At 40.5% G+C, this 17071-nt stretch overlaps 1 protein-coding gene across 1 annotated transcript in view; it reads left to right on the top strand.

Moving 5' to 3' along the window:
- Positions 1 to 9842: 9842 nt before the first annotated feature.
- The window catches only part of sv2ca (synaptic vesicle glycoprotein 2Ca), a 179537-nt gene continuing 172308 nt past the window's right edge, over positions 9843 to 17071 (top strand). The window contains exon 1 of the mRNA XM_048595034.1: positions 9843 to 9936. The gene's annotated coding sequence lies outside the window, so the exon portion shown is untranslated. The remainder of the gene's footprint in view (positions 9937 to 17071) is intronic.

The following is a 17071-nucleotide window of genomic DNA, read 5'->3' on the forward strand; positions in this document are numbered from 1 at the left end:
ACACCAGGTTATAGTCCAACAGATTTATTTGAAATCACAAACTTTCATAGCGCTGCTCCTTCATCACGTCACCTGATGAAGGAGCAGCGCTTCGAGAGCTTGTGATTTCAAATAAATCTGTTGGACTATAACCTGGTGTCGTGTGACTTCTGACCTTGTCCACCCCAGTCCCACAACGGCACCTCCGCATCACAAAAAAATTGCACGTTGGAGTTAAAAGCTAAAAATGTATGTAGTACTTTGGAGTTCTTATTCATCATCTTGACAGTAATCCAGAAGCCAATATGTCCTAAGAAGGAATAAAGTTGCAAATTCATACATTTGCATTGTATCTCTCCCCATGAAAGATTGCATGGCATTTCACATGTTCTCTCATTTGGGTTGCTGGAGATCACGTAAGGTGCTATATAAATACAAGTTTCTTTTTCTTAAACTTCTGTTATGTTAACTTAAACATTTGATCCTAAGCTGTTGGTGAATAAAGTAATTTAATTCAGAACAACTCATAAACCAAGGATCAATATTCATTTTCTATGTTAGAATCATAGAATCCTGCAACACAGTATGAGGCCATTTGGCCCACTGTGGATGTGCTGACATTTTGAAATAACGATCTAATTGGTCCCAGTACTCTTCTACTACTGCAGATTCCTCCTTTTCAAGTGTATAAACGAATAGTGTTCATGATTATTAAAATATCAATAACAGGAATCCTCCACAAATCTTACATGTTAGCTTAATGCATTATTGCTAGTTGAAGTAAGAGTTAAAGCAACTGAGAGGCATGCAGTATTGAATGGTCAGAGAAGTTTCTCATAACTTTAAAAGATTGGTAATCAGAGATTTCCACCATGGATGCAGTGCCAAGTAATTTGCTGTCCCTGTTGAATGATGAGGAGCTTGAATAGCAGGTGACCCCAGGCAGAGAGGCTTGAAGGCAAGTAGAAATGTGGCCAAAGAACATTATACAAATGGTGTTCTCTGAGGGAAATGACAGCACTACATTGAGCTTTAATGTAGCAATGTCATTCACACAGTAGTTGGATATATCAGCAGCATCATTCAATTTTCAGTTCAGTGCAGCATCAAAGAAGCATCAGATAGCCTACTTTAGCAACGGTTTTATACACAGGCAGTTCAATAGCTGGACAGAAAGATCCTTTCTTTTTCAGGCATATAAATAAATACATCATTTGCAAGCTATCTATGCACATTGCCATTGAGCAGGAAGGGTTACGGGTTGCTGAATGCACAGGTGGTGTGCATCCACAAGCATAACATTATCTTGTCATTTTCCTGGCAAAGTGTACAAGGTATAAATCTTCATGGAATCAAGAATTCCACAACTATTCACACTGAAAACAGATAGCAAGGCTGATTCATGAAAGGTGTACATTAACTGTTCAAAACTTGGCCGCTGAAACTCTGGGAGTTTCATACATCTCCAGGGAGGTCGTTGAACAAGGTACATTGTAGACGAGAGAAATACAACAGATTACACTACTGAATGATTAAGGGAATGTTGCAGATATCTAGACAGCTCTGATTTTGTTTTGGATGAACTGGCAGAATGATATGTGGTGCATTGGAAGTTACACACTATAGCCACAGACAGGGTCTACGGGCCCTTCCAGAAAATCTTCTGGAAAAGAATGAGGATGAGAATTACAATGACCTTACGAAAAATTATGTTTCGGGATAAGGGTTTCACTGGCCAAGTGCAAATTCCAGTTATCTTCTGTCTGATAACATTAAAGTGCCAAAAAATAGGATCCAGTTGTAGGTGTTTTTTGGGGTATTCTGTCCCTCTGTTAGAACTCCACCGTTATCTCCACAGTTTGCAGGCTCACTTCTGACATGACACTCACAGAATGTCATCTGAGAATGTTTTACAAAGTAGACTTCCAGCTGAATTTTGTAGAACAGGAAGATGATGTTGTCAGTCAGAATGCTATGATGATTCAGCACCATGCGGCCAGTTTAGAGTTTAAAACATAGGAAGATAGAAAATAGAGGCAGGAGTAGGCATTCACCCTTCTAACCTGCTCCACCATTCAATATGATCCAACTCAGTACCCTGTTCCTGATTCCTCCCCATACCCTTTGCTCCCTTTTGCCTTAAGAACGATATCTAACTCCTTATTGAAAGGAATCAATGTTTTGGCCTCAACAGCTTCCTGTGTCAAAGAATTCCAGAGGCTCTGGATGAAGAAATTTCTCCTCATCTCAGTCCCAAGTGGCCTACTCGATATTCTTAAACTGTGACCCCTGATTCTGGACTCCCCGGTCATCGGGAACATCCTTTCTGTGTTTACCCTGTCAGATAAGGAGACCAAAACTGCACACAATATTCCACGTGTGGTCCTTGTACATATGCAGCAAGACATTCTGCTCCTGTACTCGAATCTTCTTGCTATGAAGGTCAACATATCTCTTGCCTCCTTCACTGCCTGCTGCCTGCATGCTTACTTTCAGTAACTGGAATGCAAAGATACTCAGCTCTTGTTGCATCTGCCCCTTTCCCAATCTATTGCTGTTCAAACAATAATCTGCTTTCTTCAATCTCATTTTAAATTTGCACATCTGAAAAAGCATTGAACAGCAGGAAATACAACACCCACCTGTAGCTAACTGGTACCATTTAAAGGGATCAGCAGCTACTTACAGATTAGTTGTTAATTGATTACTTTTGGACATTGCGACAATTCTACAACTCTTCGGGGTTTACTATGATGTTCCAAATGTATATAACGAAGACTGAGACAGATGCTGAAGTACTTTTTGATGACTTCAAGAACACTGTACAAACCAATTGCTCCTGGTCTTGGAAACACCAATAGGCCTTCCTCTTGGAATGCAGCATGTCTGGGATAATGAACAGAGCTACATGGAGCTGGAAGACCTGCTAGAAGAGGGGTGCGAGATGAGAAGGGAGAACAATAGAAGAATTCTTAGCAGGAAGTCATATTCAGTAATGGTGTTCAGGGAAAAGTTGTCCTAATGAACCTCAATGAGGAACAATGTATGAGAAGTCTATACTTCAGATGTCCTCACTGAAAGTTGCCATTTGTTATAATTGCAATCTCAGATCACAGCAAAGACCACTGTGATGGTGATGAACATTTTTGTGATTGGCGTTTTGGACTGGAGTTGGAGAAATTTGTGATACCTTGCAGCTTGCACTCCACAGTTGGGTAAAGGAGGTTATCAAAATTCTCCATTGTAAGAGGTGATGATGGAAAAATGCAGCCTTGTTATCATGACCAGACAGCCCTTGCCACCAGCTTTCATGCGAGGAACTCTGAGGAACAGGAGGGTGAGGAGAAGGAACAGAAAGGGAGATGGCAACCCTAAAGAAATTCTTGCATGTCTAGGCTACAAGAAACACTAATTTGAATGTGAGACCGGTAACAAGAAATTCAAATCTTTCTGAACACTGTTTTAATGGATTGTTATTGAAAAATATCTGTTTTCCTTTTCATTTTATTAGGACGAATGATTTCACAGCTCCCTATTTTATACTCTGTCTGTCATGTTTTTGTTCATTCTCTAAATCTGTCTGTATCAATTTGCTGACATTCTGTGTTCTTTTAACAACGTACTTTTCCATTTAGCTTTGTATCAGAAGCAAGTCTGACTATGTCACATTTAGCCCCTTAACTGAAGTCACAAAGAAAGATTGTAAATAGTTGATCCTTGAGTACCTCAATGGTAAGAGCCTGTCAACCTAAAAATAACCAGTTTATTCTGACTTTCTGTTTTCTGTCCTTTTATCAATTCTCTATCCAAACTAATAACTTACTCTTGTACCCATGGCCCCCACCCCATGTGCCCTTATCTTACGTAATAGCCAAGAATAGTAAAGAATGAACCACATTGTCACATTTAGGACAAATTGTTTAAAGATAATGTTGTTTTCAAGAAGCTTGCTAACCGTGGTGAATGTTCCCAATAATCCACCAAATGAATAGATATATAAGCTAATGGCTCTGATGGAATATTCATGTTACATTGGCTCCACTCATTCTATTGATGTCACAGGTGAGGTGAGTGTGATCACTCTTACCTTGTATTTGACTGGGTGTAGCATCAAAGAACCCCAGCAAAACTGAATTTATTAGGAATCAGGGGAAACTCTTCGATGATTGGAGTCATACCTGGCACATAGGAAGATGGTTATGGTTGTTGGAGGCCGGTCATCTCAGCTCCAGAACATCTCTGCAGAAGTTCCTCAGCGTAGTGTCCTTGGCACAACAATCATCACCTGCTTTATCAATGACCTTGCCTCCATCATAAGGCCAACAGTCAGGATGTTTGCTGATGATTGCACAATTTTCAGCACCATTTGTGAGTCCTGAGATACTGAAGTAGTCCGTTGGTGGGTGGAAGCGCAGACTGCTGGAGACCTTCAATAAAAAATCATCCAGGTGCATGGGAAAAGTGGAGGCTTCCCAGAAGACAACATGCAGAGATTGTACATTGTAACACAAGAAACAGGAACAGGCCATTAGACTCCCATACCTGCTTGTCCTTCCATTCAACAAAATATTAGCTCATTCTTCCACAGAAGGGTGGATTACTGGTGTAGTGCTAACATCAATGAAGCAGTAATCCAGACATAAGACTAATACTCTGGGGACTGAGGTAAAAAATTCCATCAAGGCAACTGGTGGAATTTCAATTCAATTAATAAAAGTATGGAATTGAAATCGAGTCTCAGAAGCTATCATCAACCATCAGACACATTTTGATCACAAAAGTCCGTCCTTACCTGGTTTGGCCGACACATGACTCCAGATCCATAGCAATGTGGTTGACTCTTAACGTTCCTCTGAAATAGCCAAGCAAATCACTCAGTTCAAGGAGCAGTAAACAATAGCAGTAAACAGTTGCCTTGCATACATCTCATGAAAAAATAAATAAATATTGCTGACTTGATTGTGACTTTCATTCTACTTTCTAGCCTGCTCCAAAATACCTTTAACTCCTTTGTCGATCAAAAGCTATCTCACTCAGCCTTCAGTGATCCAGTTTCTTGTGCTCTATGGGGCAGTGAATTCCAAAGGTTAATGACTCTTTGAGAAAATGTCCTTACTCAACTTTGTTTACAATGGCTGATGCCTTATTTTGAAATGGTTCTAAATTTTTCCGCTCTGTCAGGCTTTGCAGAATCTCTCATTCTTCTAAACTCAATGACTATAGACCCTAACTGTTCAACCTATCTTTATAACTAACCCCTTCACTCCAGGAACCAGTCTAATGAACCTTGTCTGAACTGCCTCTAATGTAAGAGTAAATATACACCTCCTTATTTAGGGAGCTCAAATCTGATCCACGTGTACCACATCATTCTGCAATTTCTCTCCAGGTAACTGACAGTCTGCTTTTATGTTCCTCCTGCCAAAGTAGACAACTGTATATTTTAACACATTAGACTCAATCTGCTCAATGCTTATTCAGTCACGTAATCTATTTATATCCCTTTGTAGACCCTTTGTGACCTCCTGACAACTTGCTATCCAATCTATCTTTGTATCATCAGCAAATCTAATTACAACACACTTAAGAGTGTTCGTCCAAGCCATTATTATAAATTGTACATTGGTGAAGCCACAATACCAATCTGAAAATGGCCCAGTCATCCTGACTCTGTTTCCTGTTAGATCGACAACTCTCTTTTAAACTAATCACCAAGAAATTCCAGGAACTATCATTTCTACAGAGTAGACTGGAGTTGCACATTGAGACCATCTGAAAATTCCAATACAGCTGTCTCCACAGGAATTGCCCAGTGACTTGAAATTTTCTTCGGTTAATTACACAACCTCTGACACCCTCTGAAAAGGTCCCCTGAACTTAGAGATTCCAGAGGGTTGAAGATCACGTACGCTTGATAGAGAATTAAAGATTTACTCTAGCTCCTGGGTAACAATGGAACTGACAACATCCCCCAACTCACAGCTAATCACAGAAATTGCTGGAAAAGCTCAGCAGGTCTGGCAGCATCTGTGAAGAGAAATCAGAGTTAATGTTTCGGGTCCCGTGACCCTTCCTCAGTTCTGGAAACCCAAAACATTAACTCTGATTTCTCTTCACAAGTGTTGCTGGGCCTGCTTAGCTTTTCCAGCAAGTTCTGTTTTTGTTTCTGATTTACAGCATCCACAGATCTTTCAGGATTTTTTACAGCTAATCACTCTCTACTCATCCCCCAACATCAGTCCACAAACTCCTGATGTCTCCCACCTTGTCCCAAGACCCCATTGACCAGACTGGATCCTCCAGCCTCTGAATGACCCTTCAACCTACCCTAAGCAGTCATTCATTTACCTGACACCATACCCCTTCACTCACCTGACACCTTAATCCTTCATCCACATGTCACCCCAACTAGTCACGTACCTGCCAGCTTAGCCCTTCACTGACCCTCATCATCACTCTAAAGACTCGTCCACCTATCACCATATCCCTTTGTCTACCTGCTACCTTACTCCATCTACCCTACATCCACCTTTTCTCAGTTGCTGTCATATCAGTTGCTGGACGTATAAACTACAGATAACAGCATTCTTACTGCTGAGAAAGGGGGTGTGGTTTTCATGCTGATTCTCCCCACTCCTGACTGCAGGTAGTCTTGGCTTTGTCTTTTATCATGAAGCAGGAGACTCGTGTCCAGGAAATTCAAGGGTTGATCAAATATAAATGCATATCTTTTTGGCCAAACAGGATTAGAAATAGGGTATCAAACAACAAGCATGTTGCATCACTTGCCTCTACAGTGAGAACAATATATTGGAAGAGAGCCATAAGCTTGATGAGCAAGAGAACATTAGTGATACTGAGGATGGAGAGGATGCAAGTTATTGTACAGGTCTTCAGAGGACCAAATCTCTGCTCCCGCCACTAACTGTCAGTCCCACAGTTGTCCCTGTTGTCCCACCTACAATCAATAAAATTTTCCCAAATTAGTAACAAAAACAGAAGTTGCTGGATAAGCTCAGCAGGTCTGGCAGCATCTGTGAAGAAAAAAATCAGAACCCTTCCTCAGAACTAGTCACTGGACCCGAAACATTAACTCTGATTTTTCTTCACAGATGCTGTCAGACCTGCTGAGCTTTTCCAGCAAGTTTTGTTTTTGTTCCTGATTTACAGCATCTGCAGTTCTTCCAGTTTTTACTTCCCAAATTAGTGTTGCTCCTTACATCACTTCACATTACAAGACAACCTGATCTTATCAGGAACTCTCCCTGTACACAAAGGCTTCAAATACCACTTTGCTTATATTCATTTACAAAGAGACCTATAATTATTTTTAGCCAAGATGAAGTCTGTTGTATGTGACAAAGAGATCATCGACTTACGCACCACACAATATTCATTCAGTCGGTACTAAGTCTTACAGGATGGATTGTGCTTAAATTTCCCTCAGTCCTTATGTTACATGAAGCTCTGTGTGGAATGTCCAATTCACCAAGATTAATGGCTGCCAATAAGCAGAGTAAGTAGTAGCAATGTGAATTAATGTCCATTTTAACACCTGGGTTTAAATTTTACATGATTTGTTTAAAGCTAAGGTTTGCTCTCAAGTCTCCTCACTTGGAATCCACTTGAAAATAAAAGCAGTTTCAAATGACTGTCTTCTGATTACTGTAGCTTTATTGAGAAATGGGTTTTTATCCTCAGTAAACTGAGAAATGACAGAAATACTATTTTCTTCTTTAGACTCAGAGCAATAGCTATTCCCTCATCAGTCATAAAAATGACAACTTGTCTATATATAGCACTCCATAACATTCATCAAAAATATCTCAAAAGTAGTAAATTGCTTTCAACTGCAGTTTCTGTTGCATAGACAGACCATGGAGCCATTTTACACATCGAACCACACACCATCCTGACTTGGTACTATATTGCCATTCCTTCACTGTCACTGTGTCAAAATCCTGGAGCCCCATCTCAACAGCACTGTGGATGTACTTACACTGCATGGACTGCAGTGGCTCAAGAAGCCAGCTCACTACCAACTTTTCAAGGGCAATTAAGGATGGGCAATCTGTGCTGGTCCAAACAGTGATTCCTACAAGACTAGTGGCTGAGAAATTTGGGTACACAGCTTTCTAAGCCTTGAACATGATAGGTAGAAAGTGCACTTTCATGTTCTGCTAAAAGTAGCCACCATCATTTGGAAAAAGCCAAAGATTTAGTGTGCAGTGACAATGACTGAAACAGACATTAGGTACTTCACGTATGCAAGAAGGACGATCCAACAGGAATTGGTTGTAATGTCACTGAACTAGTGCACCAGAGGCTCAGGCTAATAGTCAGAGGACATGGGTTCAAATCTCACCATGGCTGCTGGTAGAATTTAAAATTAAAATGTACAGCCAAAATTGAAAGGAAATCTGACATCCTTATCTGGTCTGGCAGATGTATGACTCTTGACCCACAGCAACGTGGTTAAGTCTGAAATGGCCTAACAAGCCACTTTACTGTCACTGGGTCATTGTGGATTGACATGCACCAATGGACTGCAGCAATTCAGGAAGGCAGCTCATCACCACCTTCTCAAGGGCAATTAAGTATTGGCAATAAATGCCAGCCCAGCCAGCGATGTTCACATCACATGAAAGTATAAATAAAAATAAATCACCCTGCCCTTTCCTCACTTACCTAATGGACAGCACTAATGTCATGATAGCCTAATTTTCAAGGACACTACATTGGGAGTGATGCCTCGTGTTTTCTGAAGATCACATATACTTTGTTGAAATAAGTCCCAAAGTAATATTGAACTGAAGCCCTGTCAAATGGACTGATTTTACGTGGAAATATCTTTTCTGTGTGATATCTCTTAATCTATCTGATGTGTTGTCTGTGCTATATCCCATTCCTAACAATTCATTAGCAATGGCTGGTTAGTCAAAACAAAAACAACACAGTTCACTAACAGTGAGCATTTGCAACCATTCGGTATGGCAGAGGGAGAGCAGTTAAATGTTTGATCCGTTTTGCTCATTGCCCCATGTCCTTCATGATTCACAACCATGTAGCCAGGAGATGGAGGAGGCAAACAATCTCAGTTAGATGGACCCAGGCAACTCTTTGTAACTGATTGTGAGAGCTGTTGATGCTGCTTGGGAGGCATTTGAGCCTCCCAACAATGGAGGGTGAAAAAATGACCTCTGACAAAGATTGTGCCAAGGAGAAAATGAAAACGAACTGCATCTGACCCTTCCTAAACACAGCATGGAAGTAAAGATTTCTGTTGGTCTTTTCTTAGTGATTACACATCACAGACCATGCTATGTAAAACATGCTAGATTATTGTCCATTTATACTGCTGTAGCAATGTAACTACCAGCACCAATGCAGATGCTGCAAGAAATCCCATGCACGACTGCAAAAATAATACTGGGTGACACGTGTTAACGAAAGTCACATTTACCCACAGTAAGAGTGGATGAATCAGCTACTATCAATTACCTATGTCTTGCATTGCATATGTGTATGTAGACACACCACAATGTGCACGTACAATATTTGTCTTAGGATGTTTTCTTGGGAGGAGAGGGCTGGGGGTTAATGCAGATTACAGTATTTCTGTGTTTCGCTTCCCACCCCTCTACACTCACACAGTTGCTGGAGGCTGGATTGTTCCATTAGCTGGGATTGCCCACTCCACTCCCTGGGCTACAATTATTGATCGCTCTCTCTCTCTTTCATCCAGCACTGCAGTGGCAGGGCTGCAACGTCAATAAAAAAAAAACATCCCACTGGCTGAAGCTCCCTCACTTGCAGCCATTTTAGTGTGGGGCACCTAGCGGAAAAACACACACACTGAGAGAGAGAGAGAGCCACAGTCTGAATGAGGGCAGCTGCCGGCTGCGCTTTACCAAGTCAGCGGGATCTCCCTGCAGTAGCCAAGCGCCTCGGAGTGAAGTAAGTGAACCCGCTCCTTCCTTCCTGACCGCTGACGCCTACAGTCCAGCTTTGTGTTGCCCAGTGCTTCCAAACACCCCTTCAAAATGGGCATGCACCGCGGTGGATCAGTACCTCGTTGGGGCTGGAAATGTCGAGTTGAAAGTGTTAACTTTGTGGAGTGCCATATGGGCACTGGGGAGGGGGAGAGACACATACATTGGGGGTGAAGTGGGTTTCTTTTGATGGTTTTATAAGTTTGTTTCGTTGCATGGTATGTTTCTTTTTCTTTGTTCTATATCTCCACGTCCCCCCCCTCCATAATGAAACATTGCGTTAGATGGAGAACTGATAGCGGTGCTGAACTTTGGAGACGCGTGCTTGAGATTCCAGAGATCAGGATGTGTCGCTTCAGTAATGCTGTGATGTCAAGTTTCTCCATGGCCAGCCTTCCAAGAAGATTGGCTCTTTTTTTTAAGAAAGTCACCTCTCTCCAACACCGATCGCTGTCACTATGTTTTCCACTCTTGTGAGAAAATTACTAAGGGCTCCCTTTATTTTCCACACCTCTCCCGCTGCAATGGTCTATACTTCCCATCCCAAATGTAACGGGCAGCATCCTAGGGTTCGTTTTATCCCATGTGTTTCGTCTAATGGGGAAGTTAAGCGAAAGAAAAGTTAATTCAGTCCTCGAAGGGTTAAGGAACAAAGTAGCAAGCTGCTGTGTAAATGTGCCATCCAAATTCTGGGACCTGTCACTTAAACTACATCAGATTAAGGTAGTAATTGCGATTGATCAGTAGTTGTCATAAAACATCTCGGTGATAAATTATCTTTGAGCCGGTGGAAGGGGATTATGCGGTGTGAAATTAACACCGGACGCCTCTTTTGTTTTAAGTACACAGCACACGTCGCTTGAACCGGGATTGGGTTTAATGTTGCGTTAAAAGGGATACTTACTGCCGCAGAGAGACTGAGTCACGCTGGAGATGTCAGCTCAGCACCGACTGGGCAGACGCACAATGTTAGAGCAACCACAACAAAAAAAACACGAAATCTAATTACCAAAGCCTGTCCGCTTTTTAGACAGACTTTGTGATCAATGCATAACTTCAAGGAGGTTTAAGAAAAGTTGACTTTGTCTTCGACTAATCATTAGCCCGACACCACCAGGGAAAGCGAAGTTGGCTGTTTGAAATCGTTCTTTTTTGACTCGTTTTCTGAAAGAAGTAAGTAGATCTGAATACGAGATTTGATATCAAGTTAGCAGCATTTGAGATCAATAATATACTGGCTGTTTCGAGGCAGGAGGTTGTAGAATTAAACATGATAGGGATTAGTGAGAGTTCTTAAAATGTGACATAATTGAAGGAGTCCGCAATATTTTACTTGGAGGTAAGTTTCTGGGGAAAAAAAGCTTTAGAATTCGGTGTTAAATTAATTACCGTTTGTTTCTCTCCGACAACACAATAAATTCGGTTTCCTTTTTGAAAGTTTTGAGATATTTTGATTTCTTAATTGAAGCATTCATTTCTTCAACAGTGAGATGACGTGTTTTGTTCAGCAGTTTAACACTGCGTCCCTTTATGGCATTGTGTCAGCGATTGCTCATTCTGCCTCGCAGCTACACTTTGACAACCCCCGGCAACTGAGGGGCTGTTGTGATTTGATGTATATCACAGAATCTCGGTAAAATGTTCCGCTGCACTAGAATTTCCAGCATGGATGGTTGACTGATTATGTGTCACAGAAAAGCTATCCTGCCGAACTTCGAAACCCCACTTACCATCTCATGTCCGAAAACAATATCAGGCTTGCTCAGGTGAAAACAAGTTCGAGCTACAGTATATGTTAGACATTATTGTAAGTGTTTTCGTTACACTGACATTTTCTTCAGGCCTGAAATGTGACAGCGGCTAAACTATCTGCAAAATAAATTTAATTACTTTACGTAATTGATGCTTCATCTTTTTGACGAATGTAGAATGTAAGTCGGAACTTTACCGTAGGTGTGCAATTATCTATGGTTTTGACAATATTACAATGAAAGCTGATGTTATTGAACGCTTTTTCAATGGCTTTCAAAGAGTATAACTTTTATAGAAACAACAGACATAAAGGAAGTTGTATTCAGGTGCTAAGTGTGTTAGAAGAACCACACTTCTTGGAAATAGCCAGTGTCATTTTGTCATGCCAGTCCATCTAGTTTTTAATAGTGTCAACTTAGCAGCAAATCACCTTGTCTTTTCAGTTACCTTTCTGGAAAAAACTTCATAAACCACAAGATTAAAAATAAAGTATTATGTGTATAACATACGCAATATTATAGTATTATAAGACATTATCCTCCAATCTGTTATTGACTTAAACGCAATTCTGTCTATTGTATGAACTACCAATTTCCAGTGATTTCAGTGTTTTGAGGCGTTTCAGGCCTTTACAACTTGATTTCAGTAAACAAATGTTCTAGGTATAATGACATAGTAAATCCATGACAGCAGTTATTAAGTAGTAGTAGGGATTCACAGGCTTTTTCTTCCACAGAAATATTTATAGTGGATGATGTGTGTAGTTTCCATGAATGAGATGCACCGTGGAGCTCGTGACATTGGAACTGTAGAGAGCTGCAGTCTATCTATATCACTGCACATTTTAAAACACTAATGCACTTACATGGCTGCATTAAGAAAGTGGCAATTTTGTGGGCAGGAATTGCATTAATAGCAAGCATATTACTCTAGCACTGACATTGGGACTTTCCCATTTTATGGTGCAGTCAGGGCCGAGTTAGCATAATGAGGGAACGTGGAATTGGCGGTGAGGAACATGGTCAGATTGATTCAATTCTCCCTCAAAATCAGCATTAGCACGTGAATTAACACATTCAGGAGAGGGAAGCAATCGGCAGGATGAGAAGGGCGCATTAGAAATAATGCACTATGAAAGTTTGGAAGAAAATAGCCGATATTTCAGAATTTTTGCCTTCCTGGCCAATGCATTCCAGAGGTCAGGGACTGAAAAAGGCAAACTTAGAAAAATGAAAAATAGCCCTTCTTTAAAAAAAAGCTAAGAGCAATGGATACCTTGTCATTGTTTGTAGCCTTCAGTTATCTGACACAGATACATTTTCCTAAATGGACAACTATGGGAGGAAAATGCTCCACATTCAATTATCACAGTGAATAATTTGTGCCGTACTATGTAATATTTGACAGGTATATTGAAAATCAGCAGGGAACGTATTTTTTAAAGACTGAATTCCTTCAGTAAAGCCTCCAAATCATGCATTAAGTATATCTCTCCCAGGTGTTCAATGTGCATTTAATTTGGACAATGGTTGATGGAAAATGTAATTCCTACAATACACTAACATCACTGCAATACTATTCCAGTTCAATATAAGATTCTGCTCTTACAAAATGGAGTCTAGTCTTAGGAACACGCAGCAGAGTGTGAGTCAGTGCTCAGCACAGTCAGCTCTGCAGTACAACTCTCTGAAACACCTGATGCCAGACATCCAACACTCAACACCAGACTTAGTCAAGCAGCAGATCAGAAAAGAAGATAATTTATGCCATTAATGATTTTATTTTCTTTATCCCATTCATCTGTCCCTACCTGAGAGGATTGAATTCTCTGCCAATATTGCTCTTGAACTGTACGGCGTAAGGTGACCCTTCCTTATTTGTACGGACGACTCACGGACGATTCATTCTCCAATTTTTTTCTGCTCTTATCTTTGGAAAACCTATACTCAGATTGTGACACCTTTCCAAAATGGCAATCAAAATCATTGGCTTTCTGCATGAGCAAGTTGTAAATATAAATCCATGTCTTACCAAAATTTACATAATGTTGAAAGCTTTAGAGAGTGTGTGCTGTTGGCACTGTGATGTAGATTTGTTATTGAAATAAATTGCGTCATGACACAGAGAGTGACCTTCAGTTCCTATGCTCCTAATGCTGTTGTTGTTGTACGAGGTTGGGTGCACTTCCTCCTTACGGAGAGGTTTCTGGTGTCTGTGGTCTTTTCAAGGTAACCGTTTGTTCATATGGAATTACTTAAGCTTAGTATGAGGTCTCCATGGGTTGCTTACCTCTTTAGAACGCCTTTATTATCATTCAAACTATCACATTACTACTAAAATCTTGTTATTTATATATTCAAGCATTAATCTTTTACTCTGCACTAACAAAAACAAAGAATTGTACTTTTGAATACAAGGGAAGGGACAAATTTCTTTTCCGGACCTGCACGTTACTAAGGTCGCACACAATATTGCGCAGGAAATCTTTACTCCATTCTTCAATAAAGCACAATTAATAATTTATTGGAGAAGGTAACAGTTGTGAAAGGGTTAATGCTGAGGTGTGTTTTAAGATACATCTAACCTGTTAAAGTAAGGACTTGGGTGGGGTAGGGCAGAATACCTCAGGCCTTCAAAATGGTCAACCCTGTTATTCTAGATTTCCCAATAGTCTTAATTGCAAAGGGCATAGGGCTCCAAAGGGTTAAATATACTATTGTTGTAAAAGAATAGGGAATAGTGATCATAGTATGAAAGAACTTTCCTTCAAATCAGCAAATATGTGGTTGAATCTGAAATTGTGGTCTTAAATCTATTTGAAGGCAATTTGTAGTTATGAGCAGGATGTTGGCCGTGATGCGTTAGAGAAATTCATCAAATGGTTTGATGGTAGATAGGCAATGGCTAGAATTTAAATAATTAAAGCTTGCTTTTTTTAAAAAAAATTCCTTTTGAGGCAAAAAAATCCAACAGGAAAAGTGAGAAAGCCATGGTTAAGAAGGAAAGTTAAATAAAATATTAAATCAAAGGAGGAGATTTATACAGATGACAAATTTTTGTGGCATCATGAGGGGTGGGAGAAGTTTAGAATTCAGCAAAGAAGAACCAAGAAATTGATAAAGAAAGACAGAATAGAATATGAGTGTAAAATAGCAAGAAAATAAATATAAATGTAGGAATGTAAAAAGGGGTTAGTTTTAATAAACAAAAAGTAGTATTGGAGAAAGAATGTTGAAAGATAACTACAAAGATGATGGATGCATTGGTGATCATCTTTCAAAATTCTTTTAATTTTGTAATGGTGCCTACAGATTGGAAAGTTGCAAATGGAACCCTACAATTAAACATGAAACTACAGACCCATTAACCTGAATAATAGGGAAAATACTAGAATCTATTATAAAAGATATGATTACTGGATACTTAGATCATTGCTGTCTGGACAGTGTCAGCATGGATTTATGAAGGAGAAATTATGCTTCACAAACCTGATACAGTTTTTAAGAATGTTACTAATATAATCAATAAGGTGGAGTCAGTGGCTGTGGTATATTTGGATTTTCAGGGTCTTTTGATAAGTACACTGGAGGTTATTGAACAAAATTAAAGTACATGCAGTGAGGAATAACAGACTAGTATGGATTGATGATTGCTTAACAGGCAGAAAGCCAAGAGTAGGTAGAAATGGGTCATTGTCAGGCTGGGAGGTGGTGACCAGCAGTGTACTGCAAGCCTAAGTGCTTGGGTCCCAGTTTCTCACAATTCATGTTAGGGATTTGGATGTGGAGTTAATTACACTATTTTCAATAAAAATAAAATACTGCAGATGCTGGAAAGCTGAAACAAATACAGAAAATGCTGGAGAAACTCAGCAGGTCTGTCAGCATCTGCAGAAAGAAATACAGTTAATATTTCAAATCCACTATAAATCTTCAAAATTCTAAGAAATGTATCCAAGTTTGCAGATGATACAAAACCTGGTGGGAAGTGAGTTGTGAGGAGGGAACAAATAAAAGCTTCAAAGGGATTTAGATAAGATGAGTAAGTGGGCAAGAAGTAGAGTATAATGCAGATAAGTGTGACAGGCTCAGACTCCCACCACGTGGATTCCAACTGAGTTTCATCCTTTGTGTTTTGAATCCACCCAGGATTTATCGCTGTGTTTTTTTTAAAACTCTTTTCAGACAGCTGTTGTCACATTCTGAGATTTACACTCAGTGCCATGCATTGCCACATGCACAGTCTCGACCTCTCTCTACATCAGCACCACCTCAAGCTGTCTCAGAGCTGTTCTGGCCCCCAGTTCCATTTCATGCACAGCTCGTTCAAAATTTTAATAAGAAACCTTTTTTTCTTTTCCTTTCAGGAATTAAGGAATGTGAGCTACAACAACTCAAAGTTACACACGTCTCTCTGAAATCTTCCTACCCTTCCCCTTCCCCTTCCCTCTGCCTGCACTCTTCTACCCCACTTCTTGTCAGGTATTCACTATCCTTTCAGGCCTGCTCTCTGCTGAATATTCTGTACTCAACAAAGGCCTTAGTTTTATCCCGTTGCGCCCCCATATCAATGAATTTCAGGCATGACATGACTTTGAATCCTTCTTCCATTGCCTGCCTCTCCATTCCCATGTCCTTGGACATGAGTCCAATCCCCATTCCACAGACCCCTTCGCCCTTCTCCAGCACTCTCCCTTCACCTGGACCCTTTGCTCTGTACATTTACCTGTACTTGACCTGTTCATCGAGAACTGTCGACGTGACATCAATCAACTTAATTTTTCTGTCCACCTTACCCATTCACACCTATCTCTCTCTGAAATGACCACAATTTGTGCTCACAGATCCAACTCTGACTTTGAAATTAGGTCTGCCTAAAAGGGTGGTGCTGTTATCTGGCAGATTGACCTCTACATTGCAGAGACTGAGCACCAGCTCTCAGACACCTCCTCCTATCTCTCCCTGGACCATGACCCCACCATGGAACATCAGGCCATTGTTTCCATGATAGTCATTAATCCTGTTTCATTTGCGGATCTCTACCCAGCAGCCTCCCAGTTCAGAGTCCCCAACCCTGTACAGTCCACTTCCACCTTCTCCCCAAAATTCACAAACAGGACTGCCCAGGCAGACCCATTGTTTTGGCCTGTTTCTGCCCCATGGAAAATAATCTCTTCCTATATTGACTGAATTTTTCTCCCCTTGTCAGTCCCTTTTCACTTACATCTATGATTCCTCTGACACTTTATGTCAGTTTCAGAACTTGCAGTTTGCTGATTCCAGCCACCTCCTCTTCACCACGGATGTGCAATCCATTTACATGTCCATCTCCCACCAGGATGGTCTCAG

Source organism: Rhincodon typus, chromosome 3 (genome assembly GCF_021869965.1).
Source record: "Rhincodon typus isolate 14 chromosome 3, sRhiTyp1.1, whole genome shotgun sequence".
Taxonomy (NCBI): domain Eukaryota; kingdom Metazoa; phylum Chordata; class Chondrichthyes; order Orectolobiformes; family Rhincodontidae; genus Rhincodon; species Rhincodon typus.